We start from the raw sequence: 12,304 nt of genomic DNA, 5'->3' as shown, positions 1-12,304 counted from the left end.
TTCTGCAAGTATTACAATTTTATAAATAATTTGATTCCATTGATTAATTTTTTTTTTTTTTATCAAAGTTATAAAATAATTCACTTCTACCACGCAGGATGCTGTGCTGCCTGCCAATGTATAAATAGTTTAGCGTATGCCACCTGCAGGATGATACAGGAACTGCAACATTTGAGTCACAAACTTACAATTATACTGTAATTTAAAAAAAAAATAATACATTTTTCTTTCCCGTTGCTAGTTAGCATGGCTTCAATTATTGTACTTTTATAATATTGCATATTTGAATCAACTGAAAATGAAACGCTAAAGCCTAGTGCATAGTATGGAAGGTAAATCGAGGTAATAAAGTACTAAATTGTACTGTGTAACCCTGGAACATCAACTTTATATGACATCTATTAAGCCAATGCAAAAGCCAAAGCCAATGCTGAATGCCGAGAGAAGTTCTCAAATGGAAATTGACGTCATATGGTGACCATCTGACCTGTAAAGAGGTATCCATGTGTTAAAACGCCACCACTGGTGGTTATCCAGAGTTCACGGAACAGCCAAACTGCTGGGGCGAGCCGAGAGCACAATTTCGAGGGTAAGATTGGGGTTATATATTGGGTAGATTGTGGAACATTTGAAAACTAATGAGTCTGGAAAGTGGCAAGTGTGAAGCACTGTTTAACTCCTGGAGGGAATTTAAAATAGGGCATGTTCTTTTTTTTTTTACTGAAATGCATATATCATGAAAACTGATGAAGAACTTGAAATAAAATTATGCATCCTCAAGTTAATAAGGGACTGAAACTTCTTAAAAAGAAACCTACCTATAATTAACCCATTTTTAAAAGAAGTCCTCATGTTTATTCCATTTCCAGCCAAACTAAACGGTCCTAATGTAGAGTATTATCATATTGTATCCTATAAATATTTGGTCTTTTATATTTAGGTCTAGCCATGAATGCCAGGATCACGGTCAGGAGTATGCGAACATCTGACATCGCACCCGTAAAGCACACAATTGTCTATATTTGTAACTGCCTATGCAGGAGATGAAAATATCCACCTACAAGAAAGTATACATTTTCTTATCTCTCCTGTCACTCCCCTTCAAGAACAGAGCATTTCCCTGCGAGCAAGTCTATCATACCAAACACCTCCTACAAAAAAACAAGCTATACTGTCATCTCAGATCATGTCCTGAATAAGCCTTGAGTTTAATGATGAAACTCTACGTAAGGTGGCACCGCCCAACCAACCATTCGTTTCTTACACAGAGTGGATATCTTTTATGGAAACGGTTTAAACCAAATTAAACGCCACTCAGATGGCAGAAGCATATCAAGTTTAATGTAAAGGTCGCACAGGAACAATAAATACAGCATGAACGAGAACAAATACTGCCCAGCCAAAAAAAAAAGGGTCACACGGTCTGATGAGTTCATAATGACCCTATTCCAGATGGTCCGATTCTATGATAGAATGGTCAGATTCTATGGTACAAGCCTCTGGAGGCAGTGTTATGATCTGGGGTTGTTTATTTGCTCAGGTCTCGGCTTGGGAACATTAACATTGCGGCAATAAAATGAAGTCAGCTGACGACCTGAATGTTCTGAATGACCAGGTTATCACATCTACCCATTTTTTCCTGGCTAGTGCTCGATAATAATAATGTGATACAGCCACAGATAATCACGTGACTGCAAAATGTCAGTGCATTATACAGTGTGGGAGCAAACTGATTATGATCTGATAAGATTTCTGCTAAATACACTGATGTCATTAAGCTTATACATTAATAATAAACAGTAATACGATTATTTTATTCACTGGAACAGAATACAAGATAGGGATAACTGTAACATGCAACATCTCTACATGTCTTATTGGATGAAATTCCCAGTACAATGATATTCCCAACAATTTAACAGAAGTGTGCAATTTAACATATTATGTGATTTAATTGTAGGCAGTGGTGGCTTAAGGAGTAGTGTTAAGACTACGCATTAGACTACGGTCCGGGGTTTAAACCTCACAACCACCAAGTTGCCACTGTTGGGCCCTTGAACAAGGCCCTTAACCCTCAGGTGTATGATGGGATAAAAATGTCGCTCAGGATTAGGGCGCCTGCCAAATGCCGTAATGTAAATTAATAATGTTGTTTTAAATATTTAATTTATTAAAAAACTTTCAAAACAAATTTGACAAAATCCTTTGAAACTACCACAGATTTTGTTGAAAATGCAGGCAGTTTCGTCTCGTATTACTGCCACCTACTGAGCTGGAGTATGGGGTGGACGTTTTTGCAGGAACAAATATCACTTTATAAGAGCCATGACTTTTAAACAATCAAGAACACAAGTTACACGACATTGTAGTGTTTATTTGATAAAATCTGCAAGAAATATTGCTGATCGAATCGAATATCGCCAAAATCCGATTCCAATTGACAGTCAATCTACGATTCACGGCTCGACTGAACTCAAGTTTTATTCTGAACAGACCTTCTTCATACTCGCATGATAACGTTCACGCACATGATCCAAAGATACAGCGTTCCCGATACAGCTCAGTCACATATAGCGACGCCCACAGAACTCCCTAAAGGGTAAAGGTCACAGACTGCTAACAGTGAAATTAAACAGTCACAGTGAATGCCTGAAGGGGGAACGTATTTTGACTCACTTTGATGCCAATGAAAAATTTCCAGCCTCGTAAGAGCACCTGAAAAGGTCACAAATTGCAACAAGTGAACAGTGTGATATTGTCTGACATAAAAACAGAAGAGAAAAAAAGGTCTATTCTGTAGCCAGGTTGTCATGAACATATGTGAAACTGCTATATTATAAATGTTTGAAATGTCTCAGCCAACAAGCTGGGAGTGTTGCACAAAAGAAGGTGTCTTGGCAGACAAATAAAAAAATAAAAAATGTCCCTTAGTCTCCTACGTAAACTTTCTCTTCGTTAGTTTATGACTATGTGCAGACAGACTGTTCCATCCTCGACGGTATTTATATGTTCAATGATGATGGCTTTATGGCTTTATGCTGGTCGTGTTCTTTGTAAAATGAATGGGTTCTTGAATTTAGTTCTCAAAGCGTTGCGATTATGTTAATTTGGCAACAATCCATGCACATTGGGGCAACATTGGCATTGGGTTGTTTTTTAAAAGTTGAATGAATGAAAAGTTGAATGATGAAATGACATCAGAACAACGCTGAGTATGTGACAATGAGATAACACTGGACCACAAGGGACAACACTTTGATGATGCTACAGTAGTAAATGTGTCTAGGAGAACCAGAAACACCATCTTACAGTAGAGTAATCTGGGAGCTAAGATGCGCCTCATAGTAATGTTTCTAAAAGGAAATGAAAAAAGAAAGGCAACATTACAACACTGAGAGATGCCCGACATGAGATACGAGCGCTGTGGGCGGGAAGCTACAGTCAGGTCTTGAATCACCCCTGGAATGAAAAAACAGACTTCGTTCATACTGTATCTTGAGCGTTTCATTTCAAATTAGACTAACGGTTAGTTCCGACCAAGCAATCTGATTAGATGAGAGGCTTTCCACGAGAGGTGATAATAGACAGTAACAGCACTGGGATGTTTAACTATGTATCGTGCCGTATCTCAGGCGTTGTACAATTTGTTAATTACATGGTCGCAGCATGGGCAAAAGTAGTCTGTACGATCCACTTACTGTAGGAGAGCCAAAAAGGACATTCAAACCCAGTCATAGAACCATAATCAGTAAGAAAACACATCTCATAACGCTATCCCATCAACAACAATTTGCCATCTTGATACCTGCTTCTAAGTGGTTCCGAATCGCATCTTAACCGTCTTTGTTCTTTTACTTTTTACGGCTACAACGCTGACTAACTCCTAAAACCAGGCTGAATTCCAAATCGCTCTCCATCCCCTTATCAAGGGAACAACTTGATCTGGGTGATAATGCATTATACTGTACACCCTAATTAGGGTAGCTTTACATTCAATGCTATTTGAGATTTAATATTGCTTCAATTTAATGTCATGGGGAACAAAGGCCAAATGAAAAATAAATGTTATCTTTGTTTCTCAAGTTTATGGAATGAATTGTGTCCACCCCTATCTCAGATTGGAATTCGAAACCCTTTTAGAAACTGAAGGGAGCTCAGATGTGGTCAGACGTTGTGTGAATGGATGTTAATCAGCATAAATGCTCCAAATCGAAGTAAAAATTTTGTCGTTGTATTTGAGCTGAAGGTGACAGAGCTGAGGATACTGCGGTTTACTTTGGGAGTGACAAGAATGGACAGGATTAGGAATGAGTATTCAGTATTAGAGGGACACTGCAGATAGGACAGTTTGGGGACAAAGTTATAGAGGCCAGATTAAGATTGTTTGGACACGTGCAGATGAGGGAAGAGGGGTATATATTGGGAGGAGAATGTTAGAGATGGTGATGCCCGGCAGGAGGAAGGTCCAAGAGGATGTTTATGGATGTGGTGAGGGAGGACATGCAGGAGGTTGGAGTGACAAGGGAATTTGTGTAACAGAGTTAGTTGGAGAAAAATGGTCCGTTGTGGCGACCCCCAACGGAAGCAGCCGAAAGATGAAGATTCACCCTTATCCTAACGTTATTTTATCAAAGTCATTCTTACAATACTTTGTCCCAATGTTGAACATCATCACAACGTTGTTACAACTCTATTACAACGCTCAGTCAACGTTACGGTTCCTGCTGGGTTGTGGACTTGTGCGAGGATGTGTTGCTGTTGTTCGAGTCTACGAAACATTTTCCGAGTTGTTCTGGATAATGACATCAGCCAAATGCTGTAATCACAATAAGAAAATAAGCAATCTGAACTTGACAGTATATTCCGTATCCGTAAGTGTAGTAATCCGTGCAAATTATATGATTTGAAGTCACTCAAGTCAAGCTCTACATTAGTCATTCTAGCATGAATTTACACACACTCAGACACGCGAGTAGAATACAAACAGTGCAGGATTTTCATGGATACCAACGTTCTTATGTAAATGTTCCAACAAGTGTTTCACTAATAAAACTATTTGCATCCGGCTTGACAGATGAGGCCCATTGCCAGTAATAACCAAAATGGACACGGCGGTCTGGTCCCTGCTCGGGTCCTAACGAGGTGGTTAACAAGAATGGACATTATAACCGAATTCTTCACTCTGACAGATTGACCATAACATTTTGAAGGATACAAGCTATAATCTCTTATTAAATGTTTTCCATCTACCACAGCACACCGTGTGTAAATGGATGGAGCAAGCAGAATGGCAGGTCATTTTACCTATCAGTTAAAAGTAATATATATAGCTAGCTGTAACTACAACCCTGCCAACCTGGCAGAAAGTCAATGAGACAATGAAATTCACAAATAAGTGTAGATGCCTTCGGTTCAATTCGGGCATTCTATAAGAAATCTCCTTTAAATCTCCATTTTCCTCTTTTTCTTTTCTTCCTTCAGGTGTTTACATCATACTTTCTTGGTTTTACTATTCAAGAGACGCAAAGAGAACACTCCAAAAAAAACATGTAAACCATTGTCCATAACTGTTCTTCATCCCCAACACAAGAGCAATCAAAGAGCATCAACTTTTAAGAAATATCTGTCCTTCCATACCTCTAGTCGCTAGTAATTTCTCCTCTATTATGAGGCCATACTGTATATTGACCAGAAGGTCCTGCTTGCCACCGGTTCCCTGACCTTTTACAGCAAGAACGATGGCCAGGTTAGGGTGAAAATACAGTATACTTGCTTTCAACTAATGTAGGTACATATCCTGAAACGTTTGCTTGGTGCTTGTGCACAACCTCAGAAATTAACTTGTTCTCTCAAGATGAAATATGCATTTAAATGGTAGCGGCAGCGTAGTCATCAGGCAGGCCAAACACGAAAGTAACAAGAAAAAGTTGTGCAACCAGGAACCAGAGTGATGTATCTTTACCGCAACGCAGTGACAAATATGCATGTCGAAACAGCCGGCGGGAGATAAGTACTATCTTAAGTGTCGCCATGTTGGTTTACATTATACAGAAACTGTCTGACTGAAACCTCCGTTTGGATCCTCTGATAACTCGTGTAGTGTATAGACAAGAATGTCAAAGAACACAGTCACATGTTGACAGTTGACTGCGAATACTTGGTTTAACAGGAAGCCTTTTTCCACTCCTAGACCTGCTTGTATGGCTCATGTCATATTTGATATTTTCAGTGAACCCTCGCCTACTCACAAAGTGTATGTCCCTACTGTAGATCAGGGGCGTCAAGAAAGGGCTGGCGTGGGTGCGGGTTTTCATCCCAACCGAGCAGTTCATTTTGGCTTTCAGTAGACTGTCAGGTGTGGCTTCTGCCTGGCGGGAATAAAAACTGCACCCATGCCAGCCCTTTCAGAGGAAGATTTAACAGATCCATTACAGAGTACTTACTCCTTTGCCAAATGGTTTTTATTATTATTTTTATTTTCATTTTAGCGTATTGACTAGGCACCATAGGAAATTGGAGCGCACCCCTGGTTTCTATCTTAAATCATTGTTAAGGACCTATTAGTGAAAAAAATAATCATGCTGCTATAACATAAAGAGTAGCTACTAAAATATTATAACAACATGGTAGAAGGAAACTACTGAACGTTTTTATTACTGAACAGTTTTCACATTTGATTTTTGTTTTATTACTAGATGCTGTTTACTTTTACTCCACTACATTCTACAACAAATATCTGTACTTTTACTTCACTACATTTTTCCTTGATGTTGCATTACACAACGACCGAGGTGTGAAGACTTTGAAGCGGGAATATCGCAGGTGTTTTTGTACGGCTAAAGTGGGCTAAGGCAATCTCAGTATTCTGATACTTAATTTAAAGGAAAGCACGTTTGTACTTTTACTCAAGTGTACATATAAATGAAGGACTTCTACTTTTACTTGAGTAATATTTTATCTGGATTAAAAAGTACAGGATTTGTATACTTTGTGTACCATCACTGCATTTCACGATATACCGTAAGAGTGAGTGTCCAGGCACGTTCATACTGGTCTGAAAGTATCCATTATTTATAATTCTTTCAAAACCGTAACTTGTTCATTATAAATACATGATTTATTAAGCCCAACTACAGAGCACTGTGGAATGGCAAAGAAATTGGAGCAGTTGTTCTAACCACACGCCCTTAAATCCTTTCCAACTAAAATATTCAGAAAATCAATGTGTCTCATTGGGCACAAGCTGGATGAAGTGGTAAAGAAAACTTTTATACTTTTCTCTTCTGCAGCATGGGGAGCGCATACTCGTGTGTGTTTCAACTACATCAGTTGTTTCTCCTTTTGATTTCCCATTAACACCATAAGGAATTACAGTAGGTCAGTATGCTGTTCAGGTACTAATGACTAGATTTTGCGTAACATGAGTTGCGTATTTAAAAATACGACACGATCCACAAAGATATATATGTACCATCTCACTCCTTCTATAATTTGTGGAATTGGGTTTAGGGTATATAATATATTTCACATATGCAGTCTAAGCGTTCGATCTAAAAATCAGTTATTATTACTCAAAATGTGTACATTTCAAACATGTCCCTATAAAACAAAAAAATGGTTCAAACCTTTACCTGTTAAATGTGTAAATGTTAAAAGGCAAAACATTTCTAAGGTGTAATGGCTTAAATGTTAAAGCGTTAAATGTCTTAATGCAATGGTGTTGCTACGGTATTCAAGGTGGTTGCTATAACAATACAGTTGGTTGCTACTGTAGGCTGTAGTCTTGCAGTTGCTATGGTATTTCACCCGAGCGAAATGGTGGTGCTGTTTGCTTGCATTGCTATAACAGATGTTTCTAGATGTTTTTTAAGCTATTCAAACTGGTTGCTAAGTTGTTGCTAGGTGGTTGTTATGCTATTCCAATTGGTTGCTAGGGTGTGGTTAGGTAGTAACTGATATTGTAGATGGTTACTAGGGTACTGGTAGGCTTGGTTGCTGCTAGGAGGCTGCTATAGTATTAAAAAGTGGTTGCTACAGTGTAACTAGGTGGTTGCTAGGCCAATACAGTTGCCCAGGTGCTGCTAAAAGGCTTGAGTGATATTCCAGATGGTTATCAGGGTGTTACTATGCTAATCCTGTTGGTTGATATAACATTCCACTTAGTTGGCTGGTGGTTGACATGCTATGCCAAATGGTTGCTAGGGTGTTGCATTAAATTTACAGTTGGTTAATAAGTGGTTCTCATGCTAACCCTGTTGTTTGCTTGGGTCTTGCTCTGAAATTACATGTGGATGATAAGTGGCTGTGTTCCTGATTGCTGGCTTCTTTTCTATTCCAGATGGTTGCTGGAGTGTTGCAATGCTAACCCTGTTGGTTGTTAGGATGTTCCTAGGTTCATAGGTTGCTATATTATTCTAGAAGGTCGCTAGAGTATTGTCATGTTAACCAATGTGGTTGCTAGGGTTGTTGTTGTTATTAATCTTTCAGCTGCTCCAGTCGAGGGGTCAACACAGTGGATTAATCGATGCGCATACAACTTGGCACAGGTTTTAGCCCGGATACCCTTCCTGACGCAACCCTTCCATTTTTTCTGGGCTTGGGACCGGCACTGCATCCAGTGGCTAGGGTTTGGGAATGGAGTGGGAATTTAATCTGGGCCCTCCACATGACTGGCAAGTAACCTACAATTAAGCTACCAATGCCTAGCAAATTGGCTGCTACGTTCTTGTTTTGAAATTGCAATTGGTTGCTAAGTGGTTGCCATGCTAACCCTGTTGGTTTACTAGGGTCTTGCTAGGTGGTTCCTCTGCCATCCCTGATGGTTGCTAGGGTGTTCCTTGATGGTCGTTATTCCAGAAGGTTGCTGGAGTGTTGTCTTATTAACCTTGTTGCTTGCTAGGATCTTCATCTGAAATTACATTGGGTTGCTAAGTGTTTGCCATGCTAACCCTGTTGCGTGCTAAAATCTTGCTTTGAAAGACATTACAATCGGTGGTTCTTAGATAAAGAAGCTTTACCACATTGAATTTTGTTTTAATAATTAATAACTTTTATTAAAAAATGCTACTCAATAACACAGAGTTGACTTGGCCCTAGGCATGACCCCATGAGGTCTGTCGCTAATCATATAATGACTAATATCCAGTATAACAACACTTTTCCCTCATGTGATTCTGCTTTTATTAAACATTTTTCTAAACAAGGAAATCAATACAGAGTAATTGATATTTTAGTCAGAATATGCTCAAATGTCCAAACGCTAAGCAGAAACAGATCCCAAAGAGGCTTCACTTACATTATAGACAGGCGACTAGCTGGCTAGTTTGCTCATACTGCTTTGTAAATTCCTGTTAAACAGGGTTGATGGTAAACTTGCTCCCTCTTCTTTGCTTCTTTTGATGATCATGTAACAGGCTTTTACACTTTACATCAACATTATAGCCCGCTACGTCCGCTAACTCTGCAGTAGCAACCATTTGAACAAAAGGAAATCTGTATGTTTCATACTGTATATCGATGTAAAATGCACTACTGTCATTCCTCTAGGCAGTTTTATGATGTTTAATGTTTTTTTAAACATTTGTATAAAGAAATATGATCTTTAAAACAAAACACATGATATATTTGCTTCTACAAGAGCAATTCCTTTGGATTAAAGCGTGTGAACATCAAAAAGTGCCGAACAACCGTGAGGGTTTTGCAAGGGATGGCACGAACTGAAAGACTCAAATTTCTGTCTCTAATTCTCACAATGAACTTCCCTGAAAGCCGAAAATAAACCATTCACTGCCACACAATGCCTGTTATATTACGGCAGCAGATTTATTGTAATAAACTATAACATAGGGACACTCTGTATAATACGGTAGTGAGGAATGGTCACTCGACGGAAGACATCTGATGAATGGCAGATTACGAAGACCAAATCAACGCAGCGAGGTTAACGACGCTCTCAGGATTTAGCCACTTTGTTGAGCTCAAGGGATTAAGCTTGGCTGCTAAATATCCCTGCGTTCACACTAGCGAATGACAAGTCAGTCATGTCGCTTGAGGCTTCTCTCTTGTGGCTGTGTAGCAACTGTTACTGACCGTGTGTGTGCATGTGTGCAGTGCCAAGATTTTTTTTTTTTCTTCAGTACTTTTAAGAATCAGAAAATTGCAGCTCCATGTCGAGCACGTACCTAAAGAACGATTGGTCATTTTGTCATTTTTTTTCCTTCTTCTTCTTCTTTTCTTCACTTGCGTGAACGTAGGCAGCAGCTGGGCTCTGACAAGCCACAAATCTTTGCCAGGAAAAACAGGACAGAATGTGTCCTTGGTTATGTTACTTTGCAAGATGCTTTCTGAGACCCTGAAGCGTGTGTTGCTCAGGCTCGCCAAATTATATAAAGGCATTTATGGTAGGATTGTAAAAAACTGTTAGAAATCAAAAATTGTCTACTTGGTTATTTATTAACCCTATTAAAAAGATGTCTGACATGAGTGAGTGAGTGTGTGTGTGTGTGAAAGAGTAGATTTCTGGGTGGTACATGACAAGCCTTCTGGAATCGTGTCCATGCAACCCCCTTGCCACTTACCCACCCACCCACCTACCCATCCTACCTTCTTCCTTCGTTCCTGTCGTACGTCAGACGAGCCTTCATGTGGCTCTGACAGAACCGCCTGTCCTGCAGGGGCTTGTCTTGAGCTGTCACGCTCCTAATGAATTTCTCCAGCAGGCTGCCACTGAGTGTACCGCTACAACTTAGTGGGGGTGGAAGGGGGGGGTGATGAATTCTGTCAGCAATCCAGTCACCTCGCGTAAATCCGACCTTAAGGGATGATTCGGTATCGAGAAGCGGTTACGTAACAGCGGACATGAATAACACACTACACACTACTAAGACCTGTGCATTATGCATGAGCGTGTGATTAAAAAAGGACAAATACAATCTAATCTGGAAAAGTGCTGGATTCTTCGGCTCATCACAGTCCAATAAGGAGTCAGTAATAAAAAGGCGTTCGCGCGAGGTACACCCGAGGTACACGCTCAACAATAACCCGTGGACGCAAAGCAGGACGGTTTCGGGTCTAATTAACGCCGGGAGAATTAGAAAATCTGACAGCATGGGCAAGTCTGTTCCGTGGTCCTGCGTGCGCTTTAGGAGGAGGGTTGTCATGGGGTTGGGTGGAGGGTGAAACGAAGGCGAGGAGAGTGTGTGTGTGTGTGTGTGTGTGTGATGGTGGGTTGGGGGAACTCAATGTACGTGACAAGACAGCATACTAACCGTACTAAACGCTGTGTCAAAATAGCACGTCATCTGTGGGTCGAGAGAGAAATTAGTCCTGACGCATTGTTGCTGCCACACACACACACACACACACAGAATGAGCATTGATCCTTTTTTTCTTTTTTTTTGCACCCAGTGCAAGAGGTCTTGATCGAGCTTGAACGTGGTATAAAAGAACATGTGCAGTGAGGAGGTAAAGTTGTGAGGTATGCATGAGCAGTGTGTGTGTGTGTGTGTGTAAAAGTCTGGATGAATGGACCTGTGCATGTGTGGAAGTCTGGGTGAAGGTAGCTGTGTGTGTGTGTGTGTGTGTGTGAGAGAGAGAGAGTGGAAGTCTGGATGAAGGGACGTGTGTGTGTGTGTGTGTAGTCAGGTGAGAGACATAGTCCTGTGCTAGTCTGCACACAGTCCGGTCCGCACGAGCTCGCTCGCGCGCGCGCGCGCGCATCAATGACAGAAGGGTCACTGGAAAGACCGCGAACACGCACACATGCACACGCGCATGCACGCGCATTGCAACGCCTGTTCTGAAGGGCAAAGCCTGGAGCGATGAGCAGGAGGAGGGAAAAAAAAAAGAAATGACAAGATTAAAAAGCAAAAAAATAAAACAAACAATAATAATAATTGATAATTAATAACAATGGTGATGATGATGATGATGATCATGATGTTGAGAAAAACGGAAACGCACTCTCACCGCGTTAGGATCTCACGGCGCGGATTCCGGTCCGCTGCGTGTTCGCTCCCGTGCCGTCCATTTTCAGCAGCGCTTTTCTTTCATCCCTCTCTCTCTCTCTCTCTTTCTCTCGCGCGCGCGCCGCTCAATACTGTAGGCTGCATATACAGTCTCGACCTTCCTTTACTCAAGCCTGCCTACATGTTGCACACACACACACTCTCTCTCTATCGCTCTCTCTCTCTCTCTCTCTCACTCTGTGTTATTTTGTTAAAATTCAGTATATACGCCCCGTCACCTAGCAACCCCTCTCGCGCGCGCTCTCTCTCTCTCCATCGCTCGCGCTCGCGACACGTGT

The 12,304-nt window shown here is 40.7% G+C and overlaps 1 protein-coding gene across 1 annotated transcript in view; it reads right to left on the bottom strand.

Annotated features, from left to right (window-relative positions):
• The window catches only part of grin2da (glutamate receptor, ionotropic, N-methyl D-aspartate 2D, a), a 148,784-nt gene extending 136,761 nt beyond the window's left edge, over positions 1-12,023 (bottom strand). Inside the window, exon 1 of the mRNA XM_053489590.1 lies at positions 11,968-12,023. The gene's annotated coding sequence lies outside the window, so the exon portion shown is untranslated. The remainder of the gene's footprint in view (positions 1-11,967) is intronic.
• Between the last annotated feature and the right edge of the window lie 281 nt (positions 12,024-12,304).

The sequence above is a fragment of the Clarias gariepinus genome, chromosome 28 (genome assembly GCF_024256425.1).
Source record: "Clarias gariepinus isolate MV-2021 ecotype Netherlands chromosome 28, CGAR_prim_01v2, whole genome shotgun sequence".
NCBI lineage: Eukaryota > Metazoa > Chordata > Actinopteri > Siluriformes > Clariidae > Clarias > Clarias gariepinus.
This window is presented reverse-complemented; position numbering and strand designations above follow the sequence as displayed.